We start from the raw sequence: 14,684 nt of genomic DNA on the forward strand, positions 1-14,684 counted from the left end.
GGTGATTTCCTAGGCACTGATCTGTCACTGACTTTCATGTGACTAATGTCTGAAGCCTAGGGCTAAATATCTATTTTAGACTTGCCCTCAGTAAACAGCTTGCCTGTTTTATTGCCCTTTTCCTGTGATAAAATGTAAGGGAGAAGTGGGTCAACTTGCCAGTCTCACAGAAACTACAGATTGCCAAATCAGAAACTCTATTAATCCACTCTGCCCACAGAAGCCCACTGCCGCCCAGATATTCCCCCTGCACACATGGGAAACCCCAGCTCAGCTGGGGAGGAACATTAATCCCAGTTGCCATCAGACAGCATTTCTTCAGTAATTGCTATCAGGCAAACAAATTATTCCATCGTGTGGATGAAGGTAATTTCACCTTTATATCTTTTCCATAAAGATATTATCTGAAATACCTCAGATAATAGCGATATTGCTCAGTTGGTCAGCTGGTGTCAAGGAAAGGAGATAATTTTAACCTACATTAGTTCTTCAGTCTAGGTCAAGGAAAGGAGGAGAGAAAGGCTTCTTTTGGTGGTAGTACCACTATGTGTCAATGATACACGATACAAAGGCATTTTCTTCACTAGGAGAGTGGTTAGGCCCTGGAACAGGTTGCCCAGGGAGGTTGTGGATGCCCCGTCCTTGGAGGTGTTCAAGGCCAAGTTGGATGGGGCCCTGGGCAACCTGATCTAGTAAATGTGTATGTTTGATGGCCCTGCCAGGCAGGGGGGTTGGAACTACATGATCTTTGAGGTCCCTTCCAACCCAGGTTATTCTGTGATTCTGTGTAATAGACAGCAGCTTGAAATGAAGGACACGTGTTTTCCTTATTTCCCGAAGTAACTACTACAGGTAGTAACTAGATGGCGAGTGTTTCTAATACACTTAAGACTGGTAAACCATTGTTTCTGTTATAAGTGAACTAGTTTCTAGAACTGCCACAGTGAAGGCACAAACAACACTAGATTAAGTTTCCCTGTAAATGTGCCTATGGACAGAAAATGGACAAATAGTTTAGTTGGCCAGAGGTATCCTTCTCCACTAGGAATGGGTGAATTGGGTAATATATTGGCCTGTCAGCATGAATATTGAGTTATTTACTGAATTGCATGTTTCCAAATGGCAAAATTTTTGGCTGTGACAGGCTTAGGATCACCTGCACTAGAGCAGCATTAGAGGAAAAATTCCATGTTTCATGTGAATATTCAGTCTCATTTGCTGCTGAATTTAGACTCTCAGTCACACGGTTTCCATGACTCAGGCATTTGTTAGTCATCTTTTGCCCATTATATTTCAAGAAAGTTACAGATAGCTACCCATAATTAGAGAGGCAATCCCCTTCTTTCTGTCTCCATGCTACTTTCTCTCTGGGTACCATGTTCTCTTCCTTCCTTATTTTATGAGAGGTTGTGTGCTAATTCATTTCCCTTCCCTTCCGGTCTATATTTATTTGCTTGAAATCACTCTCATTTTATGCTTTTGCTACAGTCTCTGTACCTTACACCATGTACCAAACACTCCAGATGAACTGATCTGCTTCAACTCTTCTTTTTCTGTAAGCCTTGCCTCTGTCCTTGTCTCTTTCTTGGGCAGGTTTTATAAATGACAGCCCTCTGGGCTCCCACAGGATATAACTGTGTAGCATTCTTGCAGTCTGCGAGCATAAGCCAAGGGAGCTTGGTCATTTCTGTCTAAACCTTGGACCAGTTTCTGTAGTTTGTCCAGCTCTCAATCTGTGAAGTCGACACTTCTGTGCTTTCTTCAAATCCACTGTGTTGCTTCTCAGCTATTTCTTTTCATTCTTGTATGTTGGCCCCTCAATGCATCTCTCTGACAGCTCTCCTTCACCACATCAAATGGCTTTCTTGTTTTTGCCTTCCAGCCCACTATCTGCTCTCCTTGCTGTTCAGACAATCAACTCCCACTATCCCTCTGCCAGTGATAACTGCATTGATTGCAAACAAGTCTTCCCTGTACTCCGTAGCAGATTTAGCAGCTTTGCAATCTTTTCTTACTCTCCATCTGATAAAGAACAGAGATCTCTGGACTAGCAGCCAGAGGAATGATTATCACAGCCTGAGCCAGTGAAGCTCCCATTCAGTAGGTCACTCATCCAGGAGATGTTGGACTGAATTAACAGTGTCCGGCCTGGAGAAGGCAAAGGGGATCACTGTAACACTTAAATCTCAGATTTATGCACTGGGTACTGGCAAGCTGGAAGAGACTGGGATGGTCAGGTACGCACATACCCTTCTCACACTCAGTACATTTTGCATATGAGGATGAGAGTCTCTTTTGCACAAAACCCCATCCCTGCTATAACTAAAGCTCATTCTCCCCCTAAGAAAAATAATATTTAAGCAGAACATTTCTGGACACTACAAATATCTCTTCCCCTTCAATGCCATAGACGTCCTCCACACTATCAGGTATAATGACCTTCTAATTATTTCTGACTTAATTATTTGGTGGTGGAAGACATTGGATTTGTTATTGGCTCATTCTCCCAAACATACATACATTTTGTCTGAGGATAACATCCTGATTTCTTGGGGCAGGACGTAAGGTGACAGCCCCTTGACCTTGTCACTCCTAGATCTTATAGCTCTGAACTTTATCCATTGTGCTTCTCTTTCAATCAGCTTCAGACACACAAACGCCTGATAGAGGGTTGCAACTAATCAACACCTTTGAAAGTTTCCTTTCTGTACTGCAGCACTATATCTGCAGCACAGGGGTAAAACTCCTTCACCAGGTGCTGAGGATTCTGGAAAGCTCTGATTTGGCATGGTTGTTTTTTTATGCTTTCCATACTGACATGTGCACATTCCTGTGCTCAGTTTTGACACAAACAGGTTAATCATGCTTTCATCTTCTGGTTATATACAAATTCATGAGCAAAAGTGACATCTGCATGGAGTTTTCCCATTAGGTCAATGGCAGCCAACACAGGAGTATTTCCTATCAGTTATTTAGATGAACAGGAACCAATTACAACTGGTGTCATGTCATTATAAGGAGGGAGAAAACAAGAGCACTCAAAACATATTGCCAACAAACAGAGCATCAGTAGGGATGGGTCAGGCAATTCATAGCCCGTCTTGTTCATCCGCTTCACTGGGGACTTAGTTCCCATGTATTCAACAGACTAAGTTGTACCAGTGTACAAAGGTGTACTCTACAGCTGTCTTGGAAATTAACTACTCTTCCAGCAGCCTGCACTTTAGGAAACAGATCCCTTTCTTGTCAGTCTTTTAATAAAAGAGGTGAGTGGCACATTCTGTTCCACACCAATCTGAATAGCTTCCAGTACAAGTTCTACTACATTACTTCAAACAGGTACTGATTATTCATCTAACTGAATGGTAGCTGAGAAAGAAATAGTTGTGCTGATGACGGGATGGAGTGTTCAGATTAACTAAATAGATCCACATAAGGATAACATAAGGCACAAACATGTGAAAAGTGCTTTAGCACAGAAGTCAATGGTGTTGTCCATCTATTATAGTTCTTTGCAGGGTTTAAGGTCTTGGTGCTAGGAAAGACTTGTTTCTCTTCCTGTATATATGCTCAGGTGTTGCATTTTGATTTCCAGTGATGGGCATTACTCTTCACCAATGATGTGCTTCACTGTTGAAATTTGATAATTTAATAACTAATAAAGAAAAATATTTTTTGCTTGATTGTAGAAATCACCCAAGCGAAAGGCATATAGCTTTACTCCCTGAAGTAAACCCAAGATTTCTCCAGTCTGGAGCAATCAAAGCAGTCAGTGAGAATATTGAAGAGATATCTTGTTAGAGTTTGTCAGGGCAGGGTATGTCCTCAGGACCAAAGTTGTCCTGATCATAAGTACTAAGATCTGAAGAACAGTTCTAAAATACACAACCAGTTATCACCAACATTTTAGGCTGTATGGTTTGCCAAAAGCACCTGTAGCAATGCTAAGTTTGACATCTGCATGATTAGATTCAACGTAAACAAAAGACGGGATGTAATCATACACTTCTTGTTTGTAACTCCTTTATTGACTTCTACTCTTCAGCACCTAAGATAATTTCTTACCTGAGACTGCCTCAAGCATCAGTGTGGATAGGCTATCTCTCCAGATCCCTCTCTGGACTGCTGTGTCGTACTGTGTATTTCTGGATGCGAGAACACAGCCATTCACAGCAACAGAGCTATGGGAATTCCAGCACTGAACAAAGGGCCCTGCTAAAGAAGGGTCTTGGGGCTATTTGCATCTTTGGAGACTTGGTTACACTGCAGGGTGAGGCTGGGCCTCATTTTAAAGAAGGCTCCAACCCACAGTAGTGCCAAGAGGCTGACTAATGCAATTATTTCCTTGCAAAGCAGCATTTTTCATAGTGCTGATTCTTATTAAGAAAAAGGAACGGATTTGGAGCTCATATTTTGATCCAGTGCCCAGGATTATTTGGAAATACTTTTTCCTGGAATGAGACTTTTTATTCCAAATTTCTCCATGGTGGGGAGAGAGGGTTTCCTGGGCAGAATTAGAATAATGATTACAGCCTGTATACAATCAGTTTTAACCACTGTGGAACTCCAAAAATGAATGTTATTGCTCAGTGGCTTCATTGAAAACAGAAGTATTATTTAACCAGAAGGATGGCAACACATGGATATAGCTCATTATCATATTTTCTCCCTATTTGAAATGTCACATCGAGCATGTATCTTTCATGTCCACTACACTTTAATTAATTTGGACTGTGTTTAAATATATTACACAGCACGCCTTGTTACAAAATTCTGACACATTCCCGCTGATGAAAAGGGGCTTTCATTCAAATACGTAAATGGCAGAAGGAGTTACCATCTTTAAACATTGTTTTAAATACAATAAGAATACCACATAATCTCTGTGTCAGCCTATTTTTTTTTATTTTTTATTTTTTTCTGTAGCACAGAACATATACAGCAAAACTAACATTACATACAAAGCTTGCTGCTTATTGAAGGGACAATGATGTTAGCATTATTATTCCAGGTCTAAATCTTAAACACTTACCTTATTTACATAATTGCAAGACAAACATATATTTTTCTCAATGGATGATTAAGATTCCAACAGTGTGATTGCCTAGGAATTAAAAAGTAGAATTGCAGGGTGTATGCCTGAGAACAAAATGGCTTGTTTTAACACAGCTGGTGCATCTTATGTTCTGTGCACTGTCAAACACAGCTCTTGCAACGGATGGTTGTCCTCCTCCACCCAGGTGTCCGACAGCGTAAGGGATTTATTTCATTTGCTGACCTTCCTCTGGAGTAACTCCAAAATTTACTCCTGATTTGGGCTTGTTTAAGCAACTGAGATAATAAAAGTAGTTTTTAAAGTAATGTAACATCAGTATATCTTGAGTGGAAATCCTATGGTATATGGTACTTTATAATGAACGAACAGGGATTTTTTAGAAGGTGTAACTGAGCAGAGCTCCAAGCAATACAACATCATTAGACCAACTTTGCTATCTTCTCTGTTGAGGTGCTTAACTGTCTTGGATTCAGCAAACATTTGATGATATTCCCCCTTAAAACATCTCATCCCTACCTCCTTAGTGCAATTCGATCTTACTCCATTATACCAGTTCCACTAGATCTCACCAAGCATTAATAATAGTTGTATGAGGAAAGAATCTCCTTCCTCATCACTTGCACACTATTCAAAGACCTCTCGAAGATAAGATGGAGGGAGACCTGCTCAGTTCAGAGCTGAGCTGCATATCTCACACAAGACTTCACCACATTTCAGTCAGCAGCAACTGTTTATTCTAAAATACGTTCCACAGACAGTTCCCTAAACCTTTACTTCTTAATTCATACTCCAAGGAGGGAAATAATCAAAGCTTTATTATCTGAATCATGTCATTGTTTTCTTCCTTCCCTCATCACTCACCCTCCCCCAGCAGATTGCATTTCTCCAGTATAATACCTCAAGCAATGCTTTTTGTCATGGAGAAGGTAATGCTGTGCAAACCCATTCACTTCTGATCTCAAACTTCCCTATGTGCCCATGTGCAACAGTAGTTGTGAAATATACCTGTCATCCCTTAGATAAAGAGAAGCTGTTGGTCTGTTGATCACCGTGTGAATGAAGCCATAAAAGTACAGCACGGATCAGCTCTGTGCCATTGGACACTGTTTATCATCTTTCATCCTGAGTATTCTCACCCCACATAACCCTTTCCTCAAGGAAACATTTACATTAACAAGAAAAATGTTTCCCAACAACTGAATGAGAAGAAGAAAGTTGCATTTAAGTACAGCACATAATGTCTGTCAAAAATCTGGATTGGTTTTATACTTAATTCATTCAGTGAAATGTACTAAATGAAAAAACATCATTTGGAGAAGAGTAAAATAAAAAGACACGGGTTGCTGGAGCCAAAAGCACTAACTGCAATTCACTTTTTCCCACTTCTTTGCTCCTTCAGACCCAGGCATTATTATCCCTTTATTCTGTGTGTGTGCTTTATACATTGTTTTTGGTTTTTATTTTTATTTGATGTCTGCATTAAAGGAACACTCCAGTGTAATATAAAAAGATACTATAATTGCTATGTCTAATTACAAAGAAGAGCTAACTATGTAATATAAAATATACAATAAAGAAGAATAATTAACAATCAAATCAAAAGCCACCAACTCAGCAACCTGATGAGGCAGGCTAGGAAGCACTACTCAGCTCTCCCATTGAGAGTATACATAGAGTATGGGTGAAACAGAATGCTTCCCCGTGTGAAGAGATGTAAAGTTCTGTTCTGATAAATGGCTCTTGGATTAAACACTCCTTTTCTCTCTTGATTTCTTTCTAACTTTACTGGTTAATTACTGGGCATTATTGTTTTTATTATTATTTTTTTCTTTCTGATTCCCTGGAGTAACAAATGTGAAATGTTGTCATTTTGTTTGCTAGTGGGCAGGATCATGTGTTCCTCACTCACGTAGATTTTTTATCAAAATCATCAGGAATGTATTAAAACAAGGCCGGTTTCCTCCTCTTGGCTCAAGTCAATGAAGTATTTACATGTGTACAGAGTACAAGACTAAGTATGCAATTATCAGCTTCCATAGAGTTTCTGATCATTTAGAAGTGTTTCTGAAGAAGGTGTCCTTCCCATGGCCACATCAATCCCTTGCTAAGAGCAACAGTAAGACTATCCAGAGATTTACCATCCAAAATGTCAGTGGGTTGGCTTTGCAGAGCTTTGAAAGTTCAATGACAATTAACACAAGGTGGTATTAAAGGTAGTTCATTGCTCTAGTCTATATGCAAATGGATGGGAGTCTAATGTGCCATATTCTGTCCTGAGACCCTATTTGACTTTAAATCCTCCCTCAAACTTAGTTGGATTTGAAGGCAGAATGAGCAATGGAAAAAGGTGGAGCTGTGCTAATGATGTTTTTCAGAAGATTTAAACACTATCATCTCAGAGCCACAACCACAGTGACATAGCAGAATATATCTTGCAGCAACAACAACAGCAGCAGCAATAACAACAAAAACAAAACCAGAAACTTCTCATTGGATCTCACTTGCAAGACCTCATGTACCCTTATTTCAGTGTGTCACAGAAGAGCAGCAATAGCTTTAAGGGAAGACATCAACAGAAGTTTCACCAGCGACCATAGATACATCTGAAGAGGCATATGCTTATAGGCACTATATCACCTATATACCTACTTCCCTTTATCCCCATATTTAAACCCACAAGCTGCAGATATATCTTGAGTAATGCGATTTTTTCCTGTATACTCAGTAGATTTGCATGTTGTCTGTGTATTTAAGATACTTTCAGCACTGGGCATATGTTTAGTAAAATCCAGATTATGATGCTATAATTACGAGACAGATAAACAGAACCATGCCAGAAAACACCGGTTGTTTTTGTTAACTTATTTTTATTCAGCTTTTGAATTTTAAATATGTATCTTTTCTTAGCAGAGGAAAAAAATGCAGGAGACAAATAATACTTCTTGTAAACATTATCCATAGATCAGTTACTACTAAGTCATTTTTCCATTCACAATCCTCATTCATTTTTTTCATGTTGATTTTGAAGAAGTTATTAAATAGCTTTAACAATAGAATTACAAATGTTCACAGGAAGCAAGAAGCTTTTCATGGGATACAATATTGCTGTTTTTCCAAAGGCGACAAGAACATTCACATCCTCCTGTGATTTCCAGATGTGCTGTTTTTTAAGAAGATTTAGGAAACTTAAGTACATTGCTCAGGATTGATTCTAGTCCAATCGAGTTTTGACTACATACTCTTGGCAATGATTTCCTCCAATGTTTGCAGTAGTGTTCTTTTATTTGTTCTACTATTGCCATTCTGTATGCAACTCCCCTTGATTTTATCATTACTGCAATTGTCCTAGATCTAGAAGAATACTGGAAGCAGAATTTAGCTTAGATGTACCAGTCTTAATTCATAAGATATTCACCTCAGCACAATCTCTGCTGAAATGTTCACAAGCTGCCTGTAAAGGAGAACTAAAAGTAAAGAAGGATTTCAGAAAGATGCCTGGGGAAAGAGCAAGTTTACCTAATCACATATGCCATGCCATAACAGCTATCTTATTTCTCTGGGTTCAACAGTAGTGTTGAGAGCATGAGTATTTGATCTCAGCTCTACTCACTGCACCTCCCATTCAAAATAAAAAAAAGTGGATTAAGCTACTATAGGTGACAGGTGTCCAAAATCTGATTGATATCAGCAGCCTAATGAAAAACCTTTTGCAAGTATAAAAAAAATGTTGTCCTTAATTTCAGTGAGTTTTAGAGCTAAGATTTCTTTCCTCTTAGTATCTACCAGCAGTGCCCTAACACCTGCTCACTGCATCTGAGTGTGTGAGATGACATGACTCTCTCCGACTTCCATCTGCACAGCCTACTGTATCAAAACCTAATCCAAGGAAGAGGAGATACAGATGTAACGTGAATTCAGCGAGTCCCACACAAAATAACTTTTAGAAGCAGAAGTCCTGGCTGCTCCCATATGAAATGAAACATCTTGCTGTTTACAAAAAATATCAGGAATAAAATAAATTGTAAATCCTCTTCGCCAAAATGCACAAGAAGAGAAAAGCATGTCAGTAAGAACAATAAAATAGAAATGTAAATAAACTGTAAGTGGAAATATATTCTGGGGTTAAAAAGTAGAAAAGGAGAGGAGGGCTAAACTGGGAGAACAGAATGTGTACAAGGTGGGTAGATACAACATAGGTTACTCTTCACCTTATGGATGAACATTTCTGAGCAGCAAAGGAATACAAAGACCAGCCTTAATAGGAGGGAGCGCATGAAGGTCGAAAAACACCTGAGTCTTAGAGACTCATTTACTGATTAAATCCAGCATTTTGAATTTACTAAAGCTTGAAAGTAGGCATGCTGGAAACCATTAGAAAAGAATGCTGTGAAAGCCGATGTATGAAGCAACTTGCTATGTTAATTGATGACAGCATACGAGAAAAGAGACCTCCACCCAAGTAATGTGTTTCATTTTTACATCATTAGCCTGGATGGAATGAGATGGTTGAGATCTGAACACCAATGATCCCCACAGCCTGTAAGCAGAGAGATCTATAATTCTGATGATCCTTGGGAAATCATAAAGAAAGTGGTATTTAGATAGCAATATCCTAAAAATCACAGAAATCTGGGGCTGAACAGTGGAGAAAAGTGGAAGGCGCAAAGAAAGAACTGTAAATCTAATGAATCAGATGCCAGAATTTGGTGCCTAAGGACATCTGATTTCTCAGTAACTTAAGAAAGCAATAAGGTTCAGTGTAAATCCTATTGAAACTTAGATTATTGCTTTTGCCACTAAGCTCATGTCTCGGTAGGGCTTTCTGCCTGAATCAGACTCTAATGTGAGACATTTTAATTGTGATTGCTGGGCCAGCAGTAAATGGTGAGCCTAACGGGCTGGTAATACTTAAATCAAGCCAGTGAACTGGGAGAACAGGCAGAGAGCAGTGGGGAACACCAAAGAAGACAAGAAGTGACAAAGTAATGAGTTACCTGCAGATGAGGATGGTAGTAACTGATAGAAACAAGTGTAAGCATGCCTCAAAGGAAAAGCTGATGTCTTTCTCCTTTGAGGTGTTTTTTGTTGTTATTTTTAATGTATTTCCAGAGAGTGCTGGCCTTGTAATGTCCTGGCCTGAGCTATCTCAGGATTAGCTTTAGTTTAGTTTCAGTAAGTGAACACTGATGTAGTAAAGAACACAAACTGTTGCTTAAGAAAAACTGAAACTGCTCCCAAAACTCAAAATATATTTTTCTCACTCCATTTTTTTTTTTTTTTCTGTATTAGAAATGCTGATTTGGGAAAGTGAAGTTTCATAACAAGATTAAGCAAGTGAATTCTATCTCATTTTAGATGTAAGTTCATGATTTTCATCTGTATCTCTTGCTTTGGATTCTTCTTGCTAAACAAGTCACTGCAATACATTTAGAATCCTTCTGAGGTTAAGATACGTGCTCATTATATCGTGTAGTAATCAAATACTTAAAAACAATCTTCCCTTCTATTTTAGATACTAAAATCTCTGCTGTAGAAATCAAATCAGTGAAGCAAAGAAGAAAAGGTGGCTACAAAGGTTCTTTCCTTAGAAAAGGAGAATGCTTCTTTTTTTCTTTATGGACAAATGCAGGTTTCTTATTTCTTTCTAGAGCCATTTATACCAGGACCCACAAGCAAATTTACCTGAAGCAGGGAACACTACAAAAACTACTGTTTTACAAAACAACAGGGTTCAAAGAGACCTCTAAAGGTATCCTAATCCAACATCCTTGCTCAAAGGAGGGGTAACTATAGCAGGTGTCTCCAGTCAAGTTTCAAGTATCTCTGAAGATCGAGACCCCTCAGCTTCTCTGAGCAACTTGTTCTAGTGTTCAAGCATCTGTACAGCATTAAAGTTCTCTCGTGATTAAATGGAATTTCTTGTACCTCACCTTGGGTCCCTTACCTCCTGTCCTTTTATTTGGCACCACTGAGAAAAGCCTTACCCTGTCCATATCACCTTCAGACATTTAGATACATTGAAAAGACCCCTACCAGGTCTCCTTGTCTAAATGAAGAGTCTCAGCATTATTGGCCTCTATTCATATGTTGGATGTTCTGTTACCTCAATCATCTTCATGATCCTTTGACAAACTCCAGTGCATCCACATCACTCTTGCCCAGAACTGGACCCAGCACTCTAGGTCCAGTTCTCTCTAGGTCCAGTCTATCTCTAAGGCTGAGAAGAGGGAAGGATCAGCTCTATCAACCTGCTGTTGTTGCTCTGTCTGGTATAGCTAGTTCCATGCCAAAGTAGGGAACTGGAAGCTGTTTGAGGGGTGGCTCTGTCAGAGAGCAGCTGCTGGGCACCATTGTCACCTGCATGGAAACGGCATTCTGACATCATGGGGGCGGAGCCAGGAGCAGCAGCGGGGTCACTCCATGTGTATAACTCCTGCTACTAGGGAGCACAGCGACACAGGAGTAGCACCAGCAGGATGGGCAACCAGCAGGTATGGTGCGTCAGAAGGGCATGGTGCAGTTTGCACAGGGCAGGTAAGCAGGGAGGGTGAGGAGGGATAGTATCTCCATCCACTCAGGAGAACAGCTTATCCATCTGCTCCCAGACAACAAATCCAGCCATGGTCTTCCCTACACAGAAAGCTCTGGCAAGAAGGAATGTGGAGACTCAGATGGACTGCCTGCCTAGAAATGTGGTTGTTAAGGTCTGTGGCTGCAGTGAGTGCCTGAGCCTGTTGCTGCCAATGAAGGGTAGCAGAGGTTCCACCTGTGTGAGGTATGAGCAGATAGGTGGTCCTCTCAGTATGGTGGCAGAGCATTTGAACTGTTCAGGACTCTGGCAGGGAGAGTCCCTTGGGATTCAGTCCTGAAGGGTAATGGGGTCCAGGAAGGCTGGTCTCTCCTCAAGAAGGAAGTCTAAAAGATGCATGAGCAAGCTATCCCTCTGTGCCACGACATAAGTCAGCAGGAAAGAAAATCAGCATGAATGAACAGGGAGCTCTTCCTTACGCTCCAGGAGAAAATCTGCCTCCTGTGGAAGAGAGGCAGGCAACTAAAGGAAAGTACAAAGAAGTTGTTAGGATATGCAGGGAGAAAGTCAGAAAGGCCCAGCTTGAACTCAGTTTGGCTGTTTGGGTGAAAAAAAAAAAAAGAAAGAAAAAAGAACAAAAAACATAAAAACATTTTACAAATATATTAACAGTAAGGGAAGGGCTAAGTAGAATCTCCATCCTTTACTGGATTCGTCGGGGAACATAACCAGTAAGGATTAAGAAATGGCTGAGGTTCTCTTTACATCTGTCTTTAAAAGTCAATCCAGTTATCCTTGGGGTGCTCTATCCCCTGAATGTCTTGGAAGTCTCAGATGGGGAGCAGAATAAACCCCCCATGATTCAGGTGGAAACAGTTAGAGACCTACCACTCCACCTGCACTGCCACAAGTCCATGGAGCCTGATGGAATCTATCTGAGGTTGGTTATCAACCTTGCTATCAGGTTTTCTTATCAGCTGGAGAGGTCCCAGAGGTTTGGAGGCTTACCAGCGTGACTCCCATCTACAAGAAGAAGAAGGCAGGGAACTACAGGCTTATTAGCCTGACCTTGGTTCTAGGTAAGGTTATAGAGCAGGTCATCTTGAGGGAGATCACGTGTGGTATGTGTGGTGCAGACAGGGGAAGAGGCCTATAGCCAGCATGGATTCAGGAAACACAGGTCCTGCTTGACCAACCTGATCTCCATCTATGATCAAGTGATCGACCTGGTGGATGACGGCAAGGCTGTTAATGTGTTCTACCTAGACTTTAGCAAAACCTTCAACACTGACTCCCACAATATTCTCCTGAAGAAGCTGGTAGACCATGGCTTGGACAGGTACACTCTTTGCTGAGTAAAGAACTGACTGGATGGCCCAGAAAGTGGTGGTAAATGGATTCTTATCCAGCTGGTGACTGGTCATGAGTGTTGCTCCTCAGGCATTGGTATCAGGCCCTATCTTTGCTGATGACCTGAATGAGAGCATTGAGTTCACCCTCAGTAAGTTTGCCAATGACATAAATTTGGCAGAAAATGTCAATCTGCCAGGGGATAGGAAGGACCTACAGAGGGATTTGAAAGGGTAGATAGCTGGGCTGAGGTAAATGGGATGAAGTTCAAAAGGACCTAGTGCCAAGTCCTGCACTTTGGCCACAACAATCTCAGGCAATGCTGCAGGCTTGGGGCAGAGTGGTTGGAAGACTGTGTAGAGGAAATGACCCCAGGGGTACTGGAAGATGCTTGTCTGAACACAAGCCAGCAGTGTGCCCAGGTGGCCAAGAAGGCCAATGACATCCTGGCTTGCATCAGAAATAGTTCAGCTAGCAGGAACAGGGAAGTGATTGTCCCTCTGTACTCAGTCCTGATGAGGTCACACCTTGAGTACTGTATTCAGCTTCAGGTCCCTCACTACAGAAAGACACCGAGGTCCTGGAGTGTGTCCACAGAAGTGCAACAAAACTGGTGAGGGGTCTGGAGCACAGGATATATGAGGAACAGCTGAGGGAGCTGGGATTGTTTAGTCTGGAGAAGAGGAGGCTCAGAGGTGACCTTACCACTCTCTACAGCTACCTGAAGAGAGGTTGTGGGGAGGTATGGATTGGCCTCTTCTCCTATGTAACTAGCAATAATACTAGAGAGAATGGCCTCAAGTTGCATTGTGAGATTCAGGCTGGACATTAGAAAATATTTCTCCTGGAGAGCGATCAGGGACTCAAATGGGCTGCCCAGGGAGCTGGTGTAGTAGTCACTGTCCCTTGAGGTGACAACGTTTAGATGTTGCACTGAGGGAGGTGGTTTAGTGGTAAATAATGGTGATAGGTGGATAGCCATTTGGACTGGATTGATTATGTTAGAGGTCTTTTCCAACTTCAGTGATTCTTTGATTCTAAAATATAGACAACTAAATTTTAAAAAGACCTTCATATTTTTCAGAGTTGTTTTATCAGAGCTGCTCACACACTATTATGAAGCCTAGTTTTGTACAACAGCAGACTAAGAGGAGATAGCATATATCATGCCATCCCAGCTTAATATCATTAGCTATCCCAGCTGGTGAGCAGGGAACACTGTAATTATCAGAAGTTTAGCAGAAATAGTCATAATCAATACACTAAATAGATCCTTTCTAATTTTTGGGGGTAAAAAAACAACTAGGGGCAAACTTAACAGCATGCAAAAACTGAGATGCGCATCTGTATCACTCCTTTTCCTCTCTCATTACTCCACACACCCTCCTGCCTGCGAACAAAGATCTCTGTAAGGTAAGACACAACAGGTGGTAAACACTCCAACATTTAAAGGCTTGTTTAGATGGTAAATGGAACCAATCCAATTAAATCTGTTGTAAATCACACCCTTAGCATTTCAGCAGCAGTTAGCATGAGACACAGATTTCAGAGCCATTTCAGTGCAACTTAATGTGATTTCTTTTATCAGCTTAATTTACAACATAACGAGGGTCTACAAACAGATCGCAATCAAAATATTGTGCATTAGAATGCAGATATTTCTTTTCATTTTAGTTACCACATAGACTAAACCTAAGACTTAATAAACACATGCATACACATACAGAACAATCACTGGTTCACTAGGAA

The 14,684-nt window shown here is 40.7% G+C and overlaps 1 long non-coding RNA gene across 4 annotated transcripts in view; it reads right to left on the bottom strand.

Moving 5' to 3' along the window:
* Positions 1–14,684, bottom strand: part of LOC107309719 — a 259,412-nt gene that overhangs the window by 90,143 nt on the left and 154,585 nt on the right. The window lies entirely within an intron of this gene.

Source organism: Coturnix japonica, chromosome 2 (assembly GCF_001577835.2).
Source record: "Coturnix japonica isolate 7356 chromosome 2, Coturnix japonica 2.1, whole genome shotgun sequence".
NCBI classification, from domain to species: Eukaryota; Metazoa; Chordata; class Aves; order Galliformes; family Phasianidae; genus Coturnix; species Coturnix japonica.